Source organism: Varroa jacobsoni, unplaced genomic scaffold (assembly GCF_002532875.2).
Source record: "Varroa jacobsoni isolate VJ856 unplaced genomic scaffold, vjacob_1.0 scaffold_1115, whole genome shotgun sequence".
Classification (NCBI taxonomy): Eukaryota; Metazoa; Arthropoda; class Arachnida; order Mesostigmata; family Varroidae; genus Varroa; species Varroa jacobsoni.
The window spans coordinates 9,222-28,878 of NW_019214017.1; the positions used below are offsets into that span (position 1 = coordinate 9,222).

The following is a 19,657-nucleotide window of genomic DNA, read 5'->3' on the forward strand; positions in this document are numbered from 1 at the left end:
GTTTAAAGGAAAAACTAAGAGGCGCTAATATGTTTATTTAAATAAAAAAAAAAGAAAGCAAAATAAAAGGTTTAAGCTTGACGTGATGATTTTTTTAACAAATGAATATTTTGAATAAAAATTGAGTACTGAAATATTGTTGTTACTTGGTGTGGCGTTCTCCATGACAAGCGTTGTCAAGGTCAAGGACAATTCGTGTGGGGCGCTGTTTGCTGGGCTAAGCTTAGTACCAAAAAGTATTATACCTTTCATGTGCCAGTTGCACAGCTCTGCCGCTGTAAATGGAGAAGAGTCGCCAGCTGTGTCATGAGTTTACCTATCTTAGTTGTGGGAGAAAACGAAGCAGATTCTGATTTGTCGTCGCTAATACTCGGTACTCGAGAGAGAAGTGCAATGCCATTGACTAGAATCTTCCTTAGATGTAATCCATTTGCGTGTGGACTGTGAAGGGCAGACGCGGTAGCTAGAAACAGATTTTTCAGCGCACGTGTGTATTCATATAAGAAGGTTAACGAAGGGATTGCGTTCTTTTTCGAGGCGTTGTCAGAGCGTTGTGCGGGCTAATTTGAATGGTATATGGAGCATAAGATCTAGTATTTTAGATCGTTTTTTACCATTCTCGTATCTTTCTAACGGTAGCCGACCGCGAAACATTTGACGTAGGCCCTTACTCTTGGAATAGCAAGATGCTTCGCTCGGATGTCTGGTGCACATAGCTTGTGTACACACAGCGCAATGACACCGTTTATTCAGTGCAGTGATTTCTGAATTATAATTACTGCATAGACACTTGAGTCGTAGAACGTAGCTATCATTTGATACGTTGTGGTGTTTGGAGAAGTAGACGTCCTTTCATTACCCTCCACAAATTTATTCTCTAATAATTATATATGGCGTGCCATTTACCCCTACTAACTTCTGCGTACAACAAATAGCATATGGCATATATTGGATATTGCAGGCACAGAACTGTCTCTAATACCTTATGAGGTGGGGCTTTACATTTGTGCAACGGCTCTAGGTAACTAGACTAGATGTGGAAATTTTGTGGAGGAATGTCAGTGGAATTATGTAAACGATATACTCGACGCTGTATAGGCAGGCTGTCAGCATAAAATCCCGCGTCAACGAAGAAGAAACACAAAGCTTCTTCCGCAAAAGCCCTTTTAGGCCTGTTTCACTTTCTCTTGATGGGGAGGTAGCATTTATTGGCCGAAAATACTTGCAAATGCTTGAACACGTTTCCCCTTTTCGTCAGTATTAAGCTTCCGTAACACATGTCAAATGTCAAGTGAAGATTCCGGGTTGCGTTGATTTATTCGGCCGTGTCGAAAAAGAAGCATACCCTAAATGATCACAATTAAATCAAAATCCTTCATATTTAATTCATAGTTGACTAAGTATAAAAGCAAAGTGCAGACCCGTTTCTACATGTACAGGTCCTCGCTTGTTTAGCTGGAAAAGAAGTTCCTGCATGACCACGATGCTCGTTGTTTTAGTAAATCTACCCTGATACGCGTTATCCTAATATATACGCTTGCCGTTAACTTTCAACTTGGATGAGTTATGTCTGAGCACGACCTGTCCCATTGAATTTACCTGTCTAACTAACAATAGGTTCCGTATTACTTTACAAATAGGCGAAAGACAGTGGCTCATGCAGCTCCCGTTAAAATGCTTTGTTACCGTTTATTTTGAAAAATGCGGCTCTAGGAGAGACGAAACTGTAGTAGACGATACGGGATCGAACGATCGATTACGTGCAATGAAAATAGCTAATCTGACTGGCTTCGGCACCGTCAGACGAATTGCACTACAATCCTGAGCCCTACGAACCCCCCGAAATACTGCAAGCTTAAATATTCATTTTCTAAATGCAGCTGTTACTTTATTAGAAAACGATGTTCGACCCTTCTACATCTCCTGACGACGGTACCGTTCACCACCCGACTGAATGCTCCGCAATGAATCTACATAAATGAGCTGAAATCGTGTACGCTAGTTATTAGGCGAAAAGCCCGTTTGCCACTTCTTCTAGCTATTGTATCGTTCGAAATCGATGGATATGACTATGTGTGCTTGCTGTGTGATGTGAGATGCTGTTCTACCACCGGTAATTGAATCAATTACCTCCTTCAATAATTGTTATTATATTAAGATACACCCTTCATAAGATACTTTTCATACATAGCTAACATCAGATTAATACTTCTATTTGTATCAGAACGAAGCACAAGCGTCTAGCAATTTTCAAAATGGAATACGTATAACTATGTATAATGACCTTCGTTTTCAGACAAGCACGTTTTGGCACACCGAAGGATCATCATCATCTACAGAACGAGTCTTGCGCGCTGTCGAAGCAAGACATCAGCTGTGAGAATGAGGCGGAGAGTAGCCTGCAAAGGTTCACTTGCATCATAGCAAAACATGTCCTCATACGTCAGAAGAAATCGAGCTAGGATAATTACTAAAGCAGTATAATCGTGTATATATATCTGATAGTATTAAGCTAACAGATAATCCGTGAAAGAGGCTATCGTAAGAAAAACTGCAATCAGTTATATTGGAAGGGTCTAGTACAACAGGCTAGTAATTGTAACAAACGTTTGTTTAGATTCAGCTTTGGGCAACTTTCAAATTTTTTCGGATTACATCCGAAATTTAACAAACCTAGGTATTCTATATAAATTAAACGTAGGCAGATAATATAGGTCGAAAGGAAAGCTTTCGATGTTACTGTTGAATCGCCTTTAGCGCGTTAGAAAGCGACTTCGGTAAAACGAAAGATATTTTTTTCTACTCATTTCATCATTCTCGTACTAAAATAACGCCTAGAGCAGAACGACGTTGGCTACTTGCGGCGTCATGTTTTTTCGTGGCTTATGTTCATCACTAGCAAAATCTTTAGCAGATAAGGTACATTTGACCAAATAAACTATTGATCTAATGATGCAAAGCAAAGTATGCGATACTATGCGGAAAAATCGTTCAGAAACGTTTTTTTGAGTTGTCTCACGTTAATCGTTTTCAGCCAGCCTGACGTATGGCAGTCTGCATTTCTGTATGCGAAACCAATGCGAATTTTTAACATTTTCCTACCTAAATCGCTAATTTTTGATCATTAAATTGTTCTTAAAAATCTTGTTTTTGTTTCCGATGCCGATATCGTACAGGGATTGTTTGCTCACGAGCGTACGAACATAGCTAACAGCTTGACGATGGCGCTTCTACAGAGTCCACGGACAATCTAAAATAGTGGCGCGTTTAATGCGTCCTTTAGTGCACGTAGATGAATGGTGACAGTGGTGAATCTAATCACTCGGGTTCGTGCACGAAGTCGTTGGGGTAACTGGGTCAAATTGTCACTAGATAGAGCCTACGGTTTAACGTCACCCTGCGCTGTTGCTAATATTCCGAAGTTTGGTTTGTAGACTAAATACGAATTTCCAGCTCTGAAGCCCTAATCAATGTCCGCGAACGCTGTAGACACTCAATCATCAATTTTCTTAGGTAGGTAGTTTAAGGACTCCCTAAAAAACGGTACTCCTTACGCGCTGTAAAAGGTTGACTTGATTATTGGTAGATTTCCAAACTTTTTTTATTTTTTTTCTATCTTACATTTTTATAAAATCAAAACTGAAAATCTCATCCGCAGTCAATGCCCCTCTCGAAGGCTGCACCACCGCCATATGCTAAAAACTGAATGGTAGCTCGCAGTTATGTATCTTACTATTGAGTTCTTTAAATGAAAGAAGCTTTTGTAATATAACAGGACAACAACTGTTATATTTAGCAATTGTGCATCATGGACACGGCAAGTGATTCTGCCAGATCACTTGGAAATGGGTGCGTCCTCCCCGAATTGCTCATATATGAGTGGACAAAGGTGAAACTTAGAATAGAAAATAGAAAAAAAAATGAATGTAATAGGGACCAACCAGATGTTAATTATATTCATGCAACAGACTCAGTCAAATTAATGAGCTAACATATTTATATCGCCGTGCTTCTTGCGCATGCTCAAAAGTCAGAACAGCCGATTGCGAATTGTCCGCAATACCTCTTTCATCCAACCCAGGTGCTCTCTCACTTGTCATACATATGAGAAAGATTAGTTTCAACATCAATTCAGACAATTTACTTGGCCTGAAAAAACCTAGCTCGCATTCAAAATACACGTTCTTAGAATTACGTCTAAAAAGGCGACAGATTGCATCATGCGCGGAGCACTATCCAAATTTTAACTCAATACAGAGATCGTGAAAAATTCTATAGCATTTAAAAGCCAATAGAGTTGTTAACGTGATGTGTAGGTTTTTCAAGGCTCTGTGGTCGCGGTACATATGCCTTTTATGTACTGGGATATCTTTACAGCCTCTGGCGAATCTTTCAGAAGCACTGGCCCGGTAGCGGCACATCTATGGCCGCTTCCGTGGGCGCTTCGCCGTTTTAAAAGCCAGGACAAACACCATCTTGCGTCATCGACAAAGCAACTCTGCAGAAAACGTTGACTTGTAGAAAACATGAAAAAAAAAAAGTTTTTTTGGTAATTCTTTGGTAAAGTTGGCTCCTCGCTGTCTGCTTTTTTCTATTTTCTATTCTTCTTCGCCGATTTATTTTGAGGGGAAAGAGGCTATTGAGGTCAAATGACCCGTGCGTTAATTACGTTTCACAACGCATTAAGAGATAAAAGCATTTTGAAGCCATCCGGAAGGAAAGATAAGAAAAAAGGTTTTGGAAATTAGCTTGGAGGAAAAAACGGTGGGCGCTATTCTGGCTATGGGCCAGCGTGTTCTGCGGGTGGTCATCTGGTACGGGTCAGAAGGACGGAAGCATTCGACAAGGCCATTATTGTTTAGAGGCTTATGATGGAATACGCTGATTAGTCAGATGACAGGGTGATTTTTTTATCGTAGGTCAAACATGTGTTCACTTGTGCTACACAAAATGTTATTCAAAGATATTGGTTTATCTTATCACAAAACTTAAACTGTAATCTCGTAGGCAGCAGGTCAGTATTGGCTTGAGTTTATCTAATGATCTTGTTTTTCTGCCAGCTCTAACACGTTGACCCCAATGCCTTCCATCGCTTCGATTTCAGGGACGTCTCAGGGAACTATAGGTAGGTAGGTATTTGGCCTGATCACCCTGAGTGCTACTTTGTTGTTCTAAGGTCAGCGTTCATTTAATTAATCCTTACCTTCAGATGTTTTATTGTTCGAAACATTTGTTTCGAATTAGGTTAGTTAGAGTAACAGACTTTGTTGGTTCTAAATAGCATTTGAGCATTCGTAAGACCAAATTTGTGCGCGCGAGTATTTCATTCGAAAAGGCTATCTTGTATGATCTTGATGATGATCAATGATCAGTGATTTAAATCGTCCTGAAAGGCATCACCTGGGCAAAACCTGAGACGAAAGCTAATGCAGTGTAATATAAAACAGTAATTTCAGTAACAGTGTTTCTTGTAAACACATTCTTGAACTTGCGTAACATAAGCGTCAGGTTTTTGATAGTCGTTCTGTTAAGGGCAGTATTATAAGAGGACGCTAATCCTGAGAATCAGACCATGAAATTGATCGTTATCTTCGATCAGCGCTTGTAGAAATTGCGTTCATGATTTTTTGCTATATTATTATTATACACTGGTGCTCTTGTCAGTGTGTTTCTGGATGAATTTCTCACCCTATCAAATGCGCAATGAATCTGTCCACTTTTAAGTTGTTCCTGTTATCGAATACGATACGTTACGAACGTATGGTGTCACTGTGAATAATATTTCTCCCCTTTAGCTTTTTTTGTTTCTTATTACAATCGTTTCTTTTACGAGGAACTTCTACCTGAACCTCTATAATTAAACGCTCGTTAATACTGAGTTCATATGGAGAAACTGGTACAGACAAAATAGGTCCCTTTACGTGAATTCTCTTGGCCTTCTGCAAGACATCATACAAAAAAGTGCAACATCGTTATTTTGAGCGTCTGCGCCCGTTACTGGTCACAAATTATACAAGTCATGTACAGGTTAGGTTGTACCTAGGTGGCTGCTTGTAAACATAAACAAATAATGCAAAATAGCCCAGAATATAAGCGTTATGTCAAACGCCTTCAAAGCTGTTGGCGTAAAGCTCGGCATAGTCCACTGCAAAAGGAATTTAAGATAGCAGCGAAAATTACTGAATAGCAATGCTCTATTTGTGTTTTTAATAATGAAAAATGGCATTTTTTTTAGTCGTGTTATTATCATGCGCATAGTGTTAATACAGGCAGCATAACTTCTGCTAGCGCACCTGTTGATATTGAATTGACTTGTCAAGACATCGGTTGGAAAGAAGAGATCTTTGGGCAGAACCCACCAATCATACGTCAATCGTCTGGCTAAGAGAAATGTTAATTGCTTAATTGCTTTTGACATACTTGTCTCTTTTCGGAAGTTATCCGGCGCTCTGCCGGCCCTTTTCAGGGAGTTTCTAATGGTACCCCATTTCGGCTACCCAAAGCACCGTGCGTCAGAGTGCACCTCAGGCAACTATTTAGATTTGCATAAACAAGAGAAATTCATTGGGCAACGCTCCCCTGAGAAGGCAATGAAAAACACAATATATTCCTGTTTTTTTTTTCTTGCAGATGTGTAGAATTAGCGTGCTCATATAGATGATCCTATGCTTACGGGCGACACGACAATCGTACATCTAAAATGGCGTAAATGTTAATATACAATAGTGCATATTGACCCGTCTGCCTCTGTCAATAGTAATCGGGCTTTACAGTACAGCAGATGGCAGTATTTCTCTTCATGTTCGCGTGTCAACAAGCAGCTTACCTCCAACCATTCGCATACGCCGAAGCTCCCACTTCGACGGCTATAACACCCGATACGTTACTAGCATTTAAAGTTTTTTTTTTTTAAATTTAAATTCGGAATCATCATCGGATTCCGAAGTAGCCTAGCTATGAAGTAAACGATCTGACTTCGAAACAGAGTCTTCTACACGTTACAAGCTGCGCAACGCTCCCATTATGAGCGAAGGTGTTAGCTTCGCGTTAATACGAGTGATTCTATAATGACAACAGGCATACGTAACATGAATACGTTACTAGCATGAAAGGAGTAATACCGAATGCTATGGTATGAATAGAGACCCAGGGCGATAACGTTAAACGTACTGTACAGTAGAGACGTGAAATACTGAAAATGAATACTGCTATATGGTCTCGTCGGAACCGCATGGTGAGCCATTATCTGCTATGTCAAAATGGCTGATTGCTTGTGGGAAGCAGTTCAAGGAAGAAGAGGAATCCAAGATGTTCTGGACGAAAATTGAGCAGTGTACAGCGTTCGATTTCAAAAAAAATGAATTTACGTTAACTTTAGGAAACAACGAATTTTTAGCTAGAATCTTATCGCCAGCAGTAAGAACAGCTACAAATCTAACGTGATAGTTATATTGAAACAGATTTTTTTATTTATTTCACAATATGATTTTAATTATGGCTTTTATTTGAGAGGATTACTGCAGACCAGTTTGATTAAGGCTAACAAGAAGGGTGGGTTTTTCCCCCATTATATTTTAAACTTTGAACGCAGCAAACCATAGCGAACATAGCGAGCCGCGAATATATTAGCTAATATTTATTTTAACCACAATGTGCAGCTATATAAAGCCCGAAAACGACCCAGGACCTGTCTGACCTAGTATTTTCCGATACGATTTGCACATCCTGAGTGATTATTTAAACAGCCCTCTGATAACAGAGGAAGGAGTGATAACACTCCTTCCTAGAATTGTGATTTGAACATAGGGCTATAGGATTCAGGATGAGCTTCATAATGAAAGTTTCTAAACGTGTTGAAAAATGAATGCTTCACTTGAGACGATATGTCGGTGATAGCGAGTACGGGAGCTCCTGATTAGAAAATGATCGTCATTAAGAAATAGACGCCCTCTAGAAAGGCACTAATATTAGCGAATATCATCGTGAGAGAAGACTTCGAGACAAAAACGAGAGCAACGTTAGTATTAATCCCATCGCAGAAGCCAACGAAAGCAGGGAACATACTATGACGACACGATAGGGACAATGGCACGTTATTCCTGCTAGCTTACGCTATGTGATTTCGAACATTACACGGCGTATAGATAAATAGGCTAAGAGGAGAATTCGCCAGAACCCTTAACCAATTCCTCACTAGGCATGGCCACTTTTGGCGTACCTGAAGAAGATAAGGAAATACCCATCGGTCTAATGACTGCATAGCGAAGCAAAAAAAACACGATGATTTAAGTACGCCCTGAAATTCCGCCCAGCCTTCCAATTTGCGAGAAGTACATATAAAAGGTAAAAATAAAGATCCTTTTTCGTAAAGGTCTATACGGGTACATCATCGAGTCGAGAGATCGATAGAAGGTCAAAAGGACACTAGCCAAGGACTCGTGGAAGAAAACAGTCCTAAAATAGAACTAGGGCTGGGCAATACGTCGTCTCGAACAGCCGGCCGGACTGACATAGTGCAAAAAAGGGTTACCTTTTTACAAAATGAAGCGCGTTTGATGGTACGACGGCTCGATCCAGGCGACCTAAATCACTTAGCCTATTAAAGCCTGCTTATAATGCCCTGCTATTATTTCATAAGAAATTTTATACAGCATTGAGCGCGTGCCAGACCTTGAGGCAATTCCCCATAAATAACTAGTATAAGTGCGTCTTCTCAAGAACTCTGAGAGGACTTCGAGATTCACGAAACTAAGCACACGAATCCAATACGTAAAAAGCATAGCGTGCATGAAGTTTCGCTCAATAGCCTAAAAACGAAGACCAATAACTGTTTCGTGACAACGGGTTGTTTATCTTAAGTGAAGATTCTAATGATTCGTAAAAACGCCGTATGAAGTGTCGCTCTGCATGCTAAATTAGGTCGGCATCGTGGTACCTAACAAGTATCATTTGTCTAACACCAGAATTAAGCACTACTTTAAGGTGTAAGTAAGCCGTATGCTTACGCTTAGTCTCGAGGTACCAAGTAGGCAAATTCATTGCAGCATCACGTGGACAATGAGGTTCCAGACTGTTTAGGGCATCGATCTTCTTACTTCATTTGTTATGACAATCATTACGATATGAAGCAGCACATACAAACAGTGTATGTAGTGTTGTCACCTATATACGCTTGAATGTTTTAACAGTTGTGTTGACATAGGTCCAGTATAAAAAGAACAAGACGCTGATTTACTTCCTAGCGCCAGAATACTACTCGAATTTTTAATTGCCGTTCCACCTGATCCAGTGAACAGTCTATTTCGACGATGTTCCTTTTTCCATTGCTATTCGGGAAACCATAATTGAACATTTCCCATTGGACGAGTGTGTGTATGAATGCACCTATAATTGAATAGGTCGATACACAGTTTGCCGAGACCTCTCGGCACAGAGAGATAGTCGTTAATACTCGACGTAAAAAGTCTATCGCGTATGACTGAGGCGTGACCATCGGCCTATGGTTATTAGGCCTTTACGATACAGACAATTTGGTTTCTTAGTGTTCTGCTTAGGACGGATATTATCCTATCTTACCCAGACAACAATCTATAAGTGTCACGCTGAGTTTACCTGCTAACACCTCGTTCGTATCGAAGGGCAATCACGAGAGAGGAGCTGTGCCCCGCTTGACTTGAGTAAAGTAGATGAAAAAAACTAGCATGAAAAGAATGATGTTGTACGGCGAACAGGGGATCCCATCAAGCTGACAATAGCTTAGTTTTCTGGTTACAGCAGGCTTGCTGCATCTCCCAATCTGCCCCAAGGGTTACTGTTCTAAACAATGTTTACCACAGGAACTTTGACGTCTCAGGGAGGTGACACGGGTAAAAGCACAGTACGATAATGGAACAATAGTGCTTCCAGTTTTGCGTTTGCATAGATAGAGTGGAGGATCCGTCTAGTGCTTACAAGCGCCAGGCAACGTTTACGTTCGTCAGGTGAGCTAGCCCGCTGGGTACGAACTTTTCGTACTTCACTATGTTGTTTGCTTATAGATAACAATATAATAGTATGTCAAGTAGTGTTTGACATATATATATATAACAAAGAAAAAAGAGGCGGAAACACATTGTAAGTGGGTGAATGTAGATTTTGATCAAGAAATTGGCTTTGAAAGCGGTCGGTTCCACGCTCGAAACGTTAATATGACCAATTAAGCTATGTTATGATTGTATTATGTGTTTCGCAATGTCTCGAGCCGCTCACTATTAGGAAAAGTTATTATCACATGTCATCTATGAGGTCTTTTGGCCACATCCTTGCGGCAGGACACTGATGAAAGCGACCCCGATACCTAGATCAGTCAGTGCACTGTTTTATAACTGGCCGGCACGAGAATATGATTATGTATATGCTTTTGCTATATCGGCGCGTTGTAGGAACGTTATCTGATCAAAGTTGTTGCTTGCCACGACACATCTCAACACTAAACTGAGGGCAAGCTCCTTTTCCTGAAGCTAGGACACGAAATCTAGGGAAATAAGGAAACGAAAGTCTAGCTTAGGACGTTAGGTTAATTTTTGTGTCTTCAGGAGGTTTACGCTAATCGTTATGGTGGAATACCCATTAATATATCAGCCTTATATGTTAGTAGATATTGGCGTTATTGAAATGTGTATGTTTAAATGTAATACGTTGAAACGACATAACGAAAGATCACACTAATCTTTCCATCTACAATTTTCCATTTGCATCATATGGTTTAAATGCTTTTATGACCGCACTTTTTATAAAACCACACAGGCTTTGCTTGCGTGACCTCTTCGATGCAATTAATCATAAGGCATTCGAAACGTCTCCGTTTTTCAAGATCCTACCATTCGATGTTTTGTGGCTCTGAACAGCCCGATCTTTCTGTCGCCACTGTGAGCTCTTCATTATCGAAGAAGCAGAACAAGGTTATATTCTACTATATATGAGTAGTGAATAGTACTTTTCTTTGCAGGCCTTTTAAGAAGCATCAGGTACTAGTTTCATCACCGATCTGCTTTTTGTGATGCTTTTGTAATGTCTTAGTCAGAATTGGTTCAGCCATATTACCTAAAAGCAGACACCAATAGCAGAGGAAATTTTTCATAAGTTATACAACTAACTTGCTCCTTCTTATACTTCTTGACTAAGGATAGATTTATTTGGCTCACGATTTCAGAGAACCGTTACGGGTGCAGGCGTGCTCTCAGTTCTAGTCCAATATGATCTGATCCGATAATTTTTGTTTTTATGAATGATCAACTGATTAGAACATGCTAACTATGGTTACATAGCATGCTATCAATTAACATCCACATTAAAACAATTGGGATACGTAGATACTGCGACTATAGGCAGCTACCTAGCTGAATTTACAGAAGCGTAACGCAGAAGTTAAACTCTGCCACCACACTGATTACTCAGCTTCCGATTTCTGCAGCAGAGTAAGAGCAGTCTATTCGACACTTAAAGGCTGGTCGATAAATGACATTACGTGTAAGCAACGGAAATTTTTATGGTGATCGATAGAGCAGTCGTGTCTATGAGCGAGAACGTTAAATGTGGTTCCTTTAGGCGTTGCTCAGTAAGCAGAAGCTTTTCGGTCAGACGGGTCAATAGCCCATATTATTATACCATTGATTCATCGCTTTTCAGCGTATGGCCATTTTATACAGGAGACCTGAAGGTAATCTATTTTATTTTCCCGTTCATTGTTCCCTCTTGTAGTCGCCGAAGTGAGTATTGAACTCTTTGGTTTGAATCTAAGCTATACTTTACCAGCTTGTGTTCGATCTGTCCCATCTAGCGCACGTTGGCTTTGGCGAAGAGCAGAACCTTTAGGTGGACAGCATCCAGTTGGCTGTTGAAAAATGACCTCCCTTAGGGTATGTGCTTTCCTTTTGGAGGCTGCTGAAGGGTGAGAAGCTGTAGCAAAAACGATCGTCTACAACAGAACGAATACCATCGTATGAGTGGTCTGGGTAACCTAGGCCAAAACTAACATGCACGCACGCCGACCCTGGGGATGCTTCGACCTAATCAAAGAGCCCGCCGCATATAAATGGGAAAAGCTGCTTCAAGGAGGGGCATATTTCTTTTGTGAAGAAGAGAGCAAGTATGCACTCATCAATGCTAAGAAGAGACTAAGTAAGTTATGGCTTCTGCTCACGGCACAAGACGGAAAAAGCAAAGAGGTGAGGGAAAATCGAAGAGGAGATCTATAGTCTCGGACTATCGACGGAAAACAATGGCACGGAAAACATCCGTGAACACCGTGTAATGAGAAATTGTGGTTTAGAGGCGTTTCTTGATGTCGAGCGAATTATCACTAAAAAATTTAGTAAACAAAAAGACAACAGGGGACGCTCATGCTTAATGAAGCGTAAGTTGAGCAGAACTTTCCATTCAGATGTGCAAAAAGTGGAAGCAAACATGTAGGAAGTCAGCAAGAATTTGATATTTCTGCTTGAAACTGCTGAACGTGAGAATTTTTTTAGTCAGTTAGCCGATCGTAACATCTTTTAGGTAGCCGGTAAATGGAACACTTTAACGTAACGGAACGTTTCACTATTTGAACAAACAGCTAAAATGAACCCCCGCTAAGATATGCAATTTTATCTTGACTAATTTGAAATTAACTATACTAGACCCGTAGGCCTGAGAAGGCTACTGTTGATAGTTAATGGATGTCATTTGCTTCGTGTATATGGGGTGTAATGTACGGTATCATATTGCTAGATAAGTTGTTGCGGTTTTTTTTTTATTTCATTATATATAGTCTCATATAGTCTTCATTTTCGTTCGTGGTTCTGCTCAAAGCTTTCCTTTAACTTACATCGCTTCGTCTGGGTTACAAAATTTAAAGTAAATGCGGACGGAATTTAAAGTAAATGTTGAGACGAAGCTGGGTCTTGACGTTAAATAGAAAAGAAGTCGAAGACTGTTTGTAGGGGGATTACTTCATTTCTTCATGGTCATGACACTAGTGGCTGTTTCCCAACGCGTTCCTTTCTATTATCATTCGTTAATAGTATTTTTCTAAGTGTCTTAGAATCGTCTATACATTGGAGGGGCTCCTTAACGTTTTGCTAACTATATATTCGATACTGGCATTAGATATTGCTTGACACGGCTGGCCCCGAGCACGAGACAGGAGGGGCTTAAGCCCGCCTTCGAACCCCTAAACAACTCTAACGTGTTCTTACATTTAGAAGACAAACACAACATCGCCAGGCCATTATCATTTCTTGGTAGTTCTCGATCCCCTCTTAGAACCACAAATACGACGTTTGTTTTTTAAACAACAAAACAGGTCTGTCTCGTCGCGGAAACATTTAGACTTTCCGTTCAACCGAAAAACGTTGTTAATCAGAAGGAATCCCATAAAACAATAAATATAAGATAATAACTAAGAATAAGTAGAAGGATACCGGTAAGCAATTATCCATTTAAGAGAAAAATTAAACAATGACTTAAATATGAAGAAAACGAGAGAAATAAGGTATTTTATTCCCATTTCTACGCTTAAAGAATTATTTCTCTCCCATAAAAGAATAGTTTTGGTAGAAGTCTGTGGCTTTTTTCTGGGGTCCAGAATCAACAAGAAACAAATCAACTAACTCCTCTGACAAAAACAGCTTCTACAACTCGTCTTGCCGCTGCTGCTGCTGGACGTAACCCCCAATTGAAACGTCTGACGACAAACGATACAATGAAATGCTCACTATACGAAAGTAAAATTCACTGATAATATCAATGTTAAAATACCTTTTTCTCCGTATGCGCCAGGATTGGTAAATATATTTCTCGTGCGGAACACAGAATCTGGTCTGCTTTGCCACAGGCTGCGTGTTATATTCTATGAACTTCTTTCTACTAGTGTAGGAGTTTGCATTAGTTAGACTATAAACATAAAAGCATTATAACAAGCTGGCATATAGCCCCACCAAGGCGCCTCCGAAGTCGTGCCCCGCGTGATTCGTGCCAAGGCCCAGTTTTTTTTTTGCCTGTGTCGAACAGCAAATCATAATAGTACCAACGTTTATCGTCATCTCCCGTAAATTGTTATACGGAAATATATTAGTTTTCGAAAAATTCACTCATGTGAGGACGGTGGTTTTCTCTAATTGAATATATTCAATATTATTGCTGTTTCAGCCAGGCAAATGAGCACGAGTGATTTGCGTAATTTCCGTTTTACGAAAAAAGCCGGGCAACGTGTATGGATGAAACCACAACTGTGAACTTACATAGTTTAGCTAACATTAGTACGATCTTTTTTTCGTTTTCTTTGACACGGAACTATATTGTTGTAAAATTTTAGGTCGGTTAGGCTCGTTTGTGCTATGTAATTTAGTCACTTTTCATATAGATTATAGGATCGAACCTATATGGCTAAACGCAGCCAAAGTTTTCGCCTTCAAAAGATGCCATATGACCAGCCTGAGCTGTCGAGTTCGGCGGAAGACATGGTACGTATGTACGCAAACGTCACATCTCGTAAATTTTTACCGCGCAGTGCGCCTATAAACAATTTATATATTGTACAATCGAGCACCTGGAATAGGACAACTCTTTTATTGGACTAACTATGCTTCTTAACGAAGTGCTACGCTATTATATTTTTGCTATCGGTGCACACAGTCTTTCTTTCTCATGAATTGGATTAAATCATGATAGAGGAGGCTGAAGCTACACAGGCCAGAGTCAGTTTAACGATATCGCTGAATAGATTGTAGGAAGGAACAGAAATCTACAAGTGTATATCCGTTAAAGGCTTTTCTATTATGTGAATGTAGAAATGGGCCGACTGAAGTTCGTTCATTTTTCAGAAAATATCTGTTAGAGGCTCCTATATCAGTTCTGCTGTATAGCGTAACGCTGAGTTTTGAATAATGCATCAATTGAGATGATCTACAGCGACAACGACCAATGGCTTCATGCGTACTGTTGTCGAAAGATAGTTACATCAAAAACAAAAACTATATAGTTACTATCGGTAGTAGTGATTATTACCGATGATTGACTATCCGCAATATGGTGCACATGCCGGCAATGTTTCCCTGGCCAAATAAGGCCATGCATCAATTAAGAAGCTGAAACCTGTTGCGGAAGTAGGCATTCGTCAGACATTATTAACAGCATTGAGATATGGTACAGCGAATCAGAAAACCCTATCATTTACCTAACATAGATGTGCACACGGATTCCTACTACTTTGAAACTAGTTGTTTATTATAGATTTGCTATAAAATTAACATTAGCGATGTCCGATGCGGGAAATGTAATAAATCCATATAGCGTCCCGGCCCATATGATATTGGTGTTGGTTATATTGTATGATTTCGTATAGTGATTTCTATAAAATACGTAATCCAGTGTCAGGTTGTGCCTTTTAAACTGCAATTTTGGCACGGGCTAAAATATAATAGAAAAAAACAGAGCTTCCCTATCGTTCAACAAAAGTTTGAAAAATGATAGGCAATATACTCTTGAAAATAGCCACCTTATACAGTCCCAATTGTTCGTATATATACATAAGATACGCTCTTGTATTATGATAATAGTATACCAGTGTTCCATTCTGCCCAAGTGAAATTCGTTATCTAAACCAAAGTTCTCCCGGATGCGTCGTGAAAAAGACTCCGACGGTAAATTCGAGTAGTTGGCAGCAGTCACTGTACCAAGGTCCAATTAAATTTGAAATACCTCAATTCAAAAGATCACCAAAATCCATAACGTGTTGTGTTGTTATCGCTTCCTGGATGGAAGGCCCGGACTGACTTAGAGGTAGTTCATTTCAAGGAAACAGTGTCGCTTCTGACCTCAGCATTTCGAATTTTTCTGTCCCGTAAGGCGTTCCATCAAACGGCTGGCGGCCAGCGCGAAGCAGAGTTCGGATCTAGACCATAACGGATCTCTAGGATCAGCAGGCAAAGGTGCGTCACCCACAAAGTCATAATGAGAACATGGGCACCTGGCTTCCTATAATTCAAGGTATTGACCTTTTACATACTAACTCCCCACTAACGTTAAGTGGCCGTGTGTGTGTGTGTTTTTCTGTCATTTTTTCTGTCACTGTTTTCCTTTGTTTCCGAAAGCTCGTCGTTCGTATTCGTATTACGCTTAGTAGGCTGTTATACGCTGGCTATAGTCAAGTGACTCACTACAACAATGTGTAATCTTGTACAAACAGTGTAATTTTACCTAGTAAATCTGCCTTTGTTAGTATATATTTTAGTGAGCCACCCAGTTTTAAATAGGTTCGTTAAATAGATATGTCTCTTGCTACCGGCTGCAGGAACAATCGGCCCGGAGTCAGCTTCGTATCAGAACGTGCTCGAAATCCGAACAGATACAGTTGTGTACGCAACTACTTACATATGCCAACGATTTATCACTTCGAATCGGTTACCTAGCAGATAAATTTACCTTGCAAAGTTACTCTATTTGATGATAACTGGCAAATCATCTCAGAGAAATTGCAGTGATTAGTCATGTATATAATAATTCGCGACTGACTCACGATCAGAGCCAGGAGAGTCGTGGGGAACGGGCGGAACAGAGGGCAAGCGTAGTTGTCGTTACTCCACCTACTTGAAAAGAATTCAGGTCTTAATTTAAGCAAAATGCGGTACATTATTCGATGTCAACTCACAGTTATCACGTTCTGCTAGATGATGTCTTAACTAGGACTGCAAAGTTCATGACCCATTATACTAATTACATGAATTGTAACCCAACGGGATTCAATTGAAGTACTTAGTTAACCTTTGGCCTAACTTCACGCATCATCTATATACCTGCTACTTATGGAACTTGTGCAACAACGGAATATCTGCGGTATATTGAAACGAGCATAACGCTTAATAGAGAAAAAAAATGACATGAGCAAAAACAATTTCCTTATTGTGGAATCTATATAGAGAAGTGTTTATTGTACAGCTTATGGCACCCTTATAACCACTGAATAAAGTGATGACGACGACTGCTATTTGATCAGTGACAGGGGGCACCCGTCGACATGATTATTTTATACGACTTATTCGAGAACCCTGAGACTTGAAGTGAAGACTTGCTTCACTCTAGAAAGTCTGCTATAAAACAAATGACATATGGTCCTCTGATACCACTGATAGCCTTAGATATGATTGTTAACCGCTACAAAGAAAACCTCACTTGAACAAAGTCCATACTATTCTATTTTATATATTATATTCTTGGTAACAATATTATAAGTCACTTAATAAAGCAAATCGTTATTATTAGTCGATCGAGTCCGTTAGTTCTATCTAGTTCAAAAACGCCACCCTAGTCACCGATACATAACAAAGTTTCTAGTTTAAAAAATCTAGTTTAAAATTGATTTATACAAGATTTTCGTGTAGTAACACGAACCATTTACACATTCAGCTTAGGTAAGACTTCTTGCTTGTAAATAACCTCGCCAAAACAGAAAACTCGAGCTCTTCTAATCCTTCATAGCCCTAAACTTAAACGACTTTCAGATATTACCCGCAGTGTTCACTCAATGCCTTTTCCACAACTTCAGACTCAAGGTCATCTGACCCGAAGATCGAGTCTCGCGAAACAGAACGCACGAGTATTACCGCCATCATAAATGCGCTAATATATCACAATGATAAACAACGTGGATGTTTAAGAATCTTCAAAATCTAGGATATAAGAGGACGTACACGTTTTGAACGTGGCTACAACTACAATCCGTATTGATGTCGTTTTCTCCCAACCGACTGTAACTGAGGCTAACGACGTGTTTCAAATTGCGGCTTTTTTTTTTGAAAAAAATGGTAGCCGTACTTCTTTCGTTCGTCGCCTTAGCTTTATTAGTAACTAGAGATGCACGCCGCTGTATATGCTCTAAATGTACATAATAATAATAATAATAATAAGTTAAGCATTTCGAATGCACTGGCTCCCGCAGGCTTTGTCGGCGGCCCCTCGTTCCTTATCCCTTCGGTCGCTGCCCTTGCCGCTGGCCGCAAAGTTACGCCGCCGGCCAAAGTCTGGCTTCGAACATCAGCGACAATAACACTAGTATAAAAGCAACTGCGAACGACACCGCAGTTGAAGACACACTATCCTCGTTGTCGTTATAGCCATGTTTGTAGTACACTAACCCACTTAAAAGCTTCGATTTTTCCTGGTCGAGCTCGGTATGTATGAAGTGTTTCGTATCCGTGACAGACTAAATGTTTCAGAAGTTCTCCGCTGGGTCGGATGTAGGCGCACGCTCTAGCGCTACCATTCAGCTAACGCTTCACACATACTGAAGCACATTGTAAGCTAGGAACAGATGGTTTCTACAACAAAAACATCCACTTCATTGCGTTCCGAGCTTCTGGCCAGTAGTGTAAGGTGTTTGTCTGGCTGTATTTATCTGCACAAAAATTGTAAAACATCTGCTTTTTCTGTTTAAGGGTCCGTTTTGATTATCTAAAATTCAGCTTATGCTATTGCTGATGTTGTGTTGAGAATTTAGTTGGGCAAAAAATTACACAAGCTTTCTTTGTTAAAGAATGATTACAAACAGAAAGAGTGTCATCACATAATTTACCCCTATTAGTACATTTCCTATGTTCATTTCGATGTTGCGTTTTAATAGGCACTTTTGATGCTGCCACTGCCAGCTAACTCAGTTTCCGTTATCACCTGACTCGATTTCGGAACGCTTCCTCTGTGTCTCTCTACATGATGAACAAATGTAAGGATCCCTGGTGACTTGTAAATCTGGTAACTTGTTTCAGTTAAACTAGTCTCTAGAGGGGCCCAGAGTCGCTTCCCGTCTAGTCGAAATGTGTCAGGTCTCACCTGTTCGGACATAGTCGACATCATGCCAAATAGTTGAAAATATCGGAAGACTAAAATCGTAAGAAAGTGGGGCTATTTGCAGGTAGGCAGGCAGGCAGGCAGACTGAAGTCGTTAACTGCACCTCAACTTACCTTTTGTTTGCCTTACTGATGCGGAATGCGGTCACCAAAAAGCATATCACGATTCTCCTAAAAACTGCGCTCCCAAGAGACACATAATTGCGGATACTATACATTTGTATTGCAGGTAATAGTGCTATACAAAAATTGCATATAACAAATTTGAAAAGTAGAGGGCCAAATGTGAGCAACTCCATATTAGCAATCAATATCATGTTAACTAACTAACGTTATAAGTTAAGAACAACTTGATCTTCTGTGAATCTATCAAAATGATTCTAACTATGCTATGTTCGATATTAAGAATCTAGTCAAGTCAACTAGAGTATCTATATTGTGTGAGAAATATCTGCACAAACGTAGAGTTTTTCATTTTTTCGTCGTTATTATAGGAAGTCTCAAGTGATAGCTACAGAACTGGCAAGTTAAGCAAGTTGAATAGTTTCAGATGTACGAGCATCGCCTATTAGCCTGTAAACCACAACTAACGAATTCACGCCGATCTTTCTCACTCGGCCCATATCCCGCGTAGAAAAGACAGCTACTGCGGCCGCTGCTTTTTCTATCAATCATACGGTTGTGTCCTAATATAATAACACAGTAAACTGCGGTATTAGTCATGCTCGCGCTGGAAGCAGTAAAAACAGCCGTCAGGCTGTAGGAAAGGCTTCAGTGACGGCCATGAACGTCAATA

The 19,657-nt window shown here is 40.0% G+C and overlaps 1 protein-coding gene across 5 annotated transcripts in view; it reads left to right on the forward strand.

The window, feature by feature from the left end:
- Nucleotides 1-1,900: 1,900 nt before the first annotated feature.
- The window catches only part of LOC111266779 (uncharacterized), a 33,529-nt gene continuing 15,772 nt past the window's right edge, over nt 1,901-19,657 (forward strand). For 2 of the 5 annotated variants that reach the window (XM_086971060.1, XM_022844538.2), the window contains exons 1-3: nt 1,901-2,113; nt 2,297-2,407; nt 15,868-15,950. The gene's annotated coding sequence lies outside the window, so the exon portion shown is untranslated. Of the gene's footprint in view, nt 2,114-2,296; nt 2,408-14,200; nt 14,484-15,700; nt 15,951-19,657 lie in introns of those variants that run through there. The other 3 variants (XM_086971062.1, XM_086971061.1, XM_022844537.2) reach the window with 3 other exon arrangements.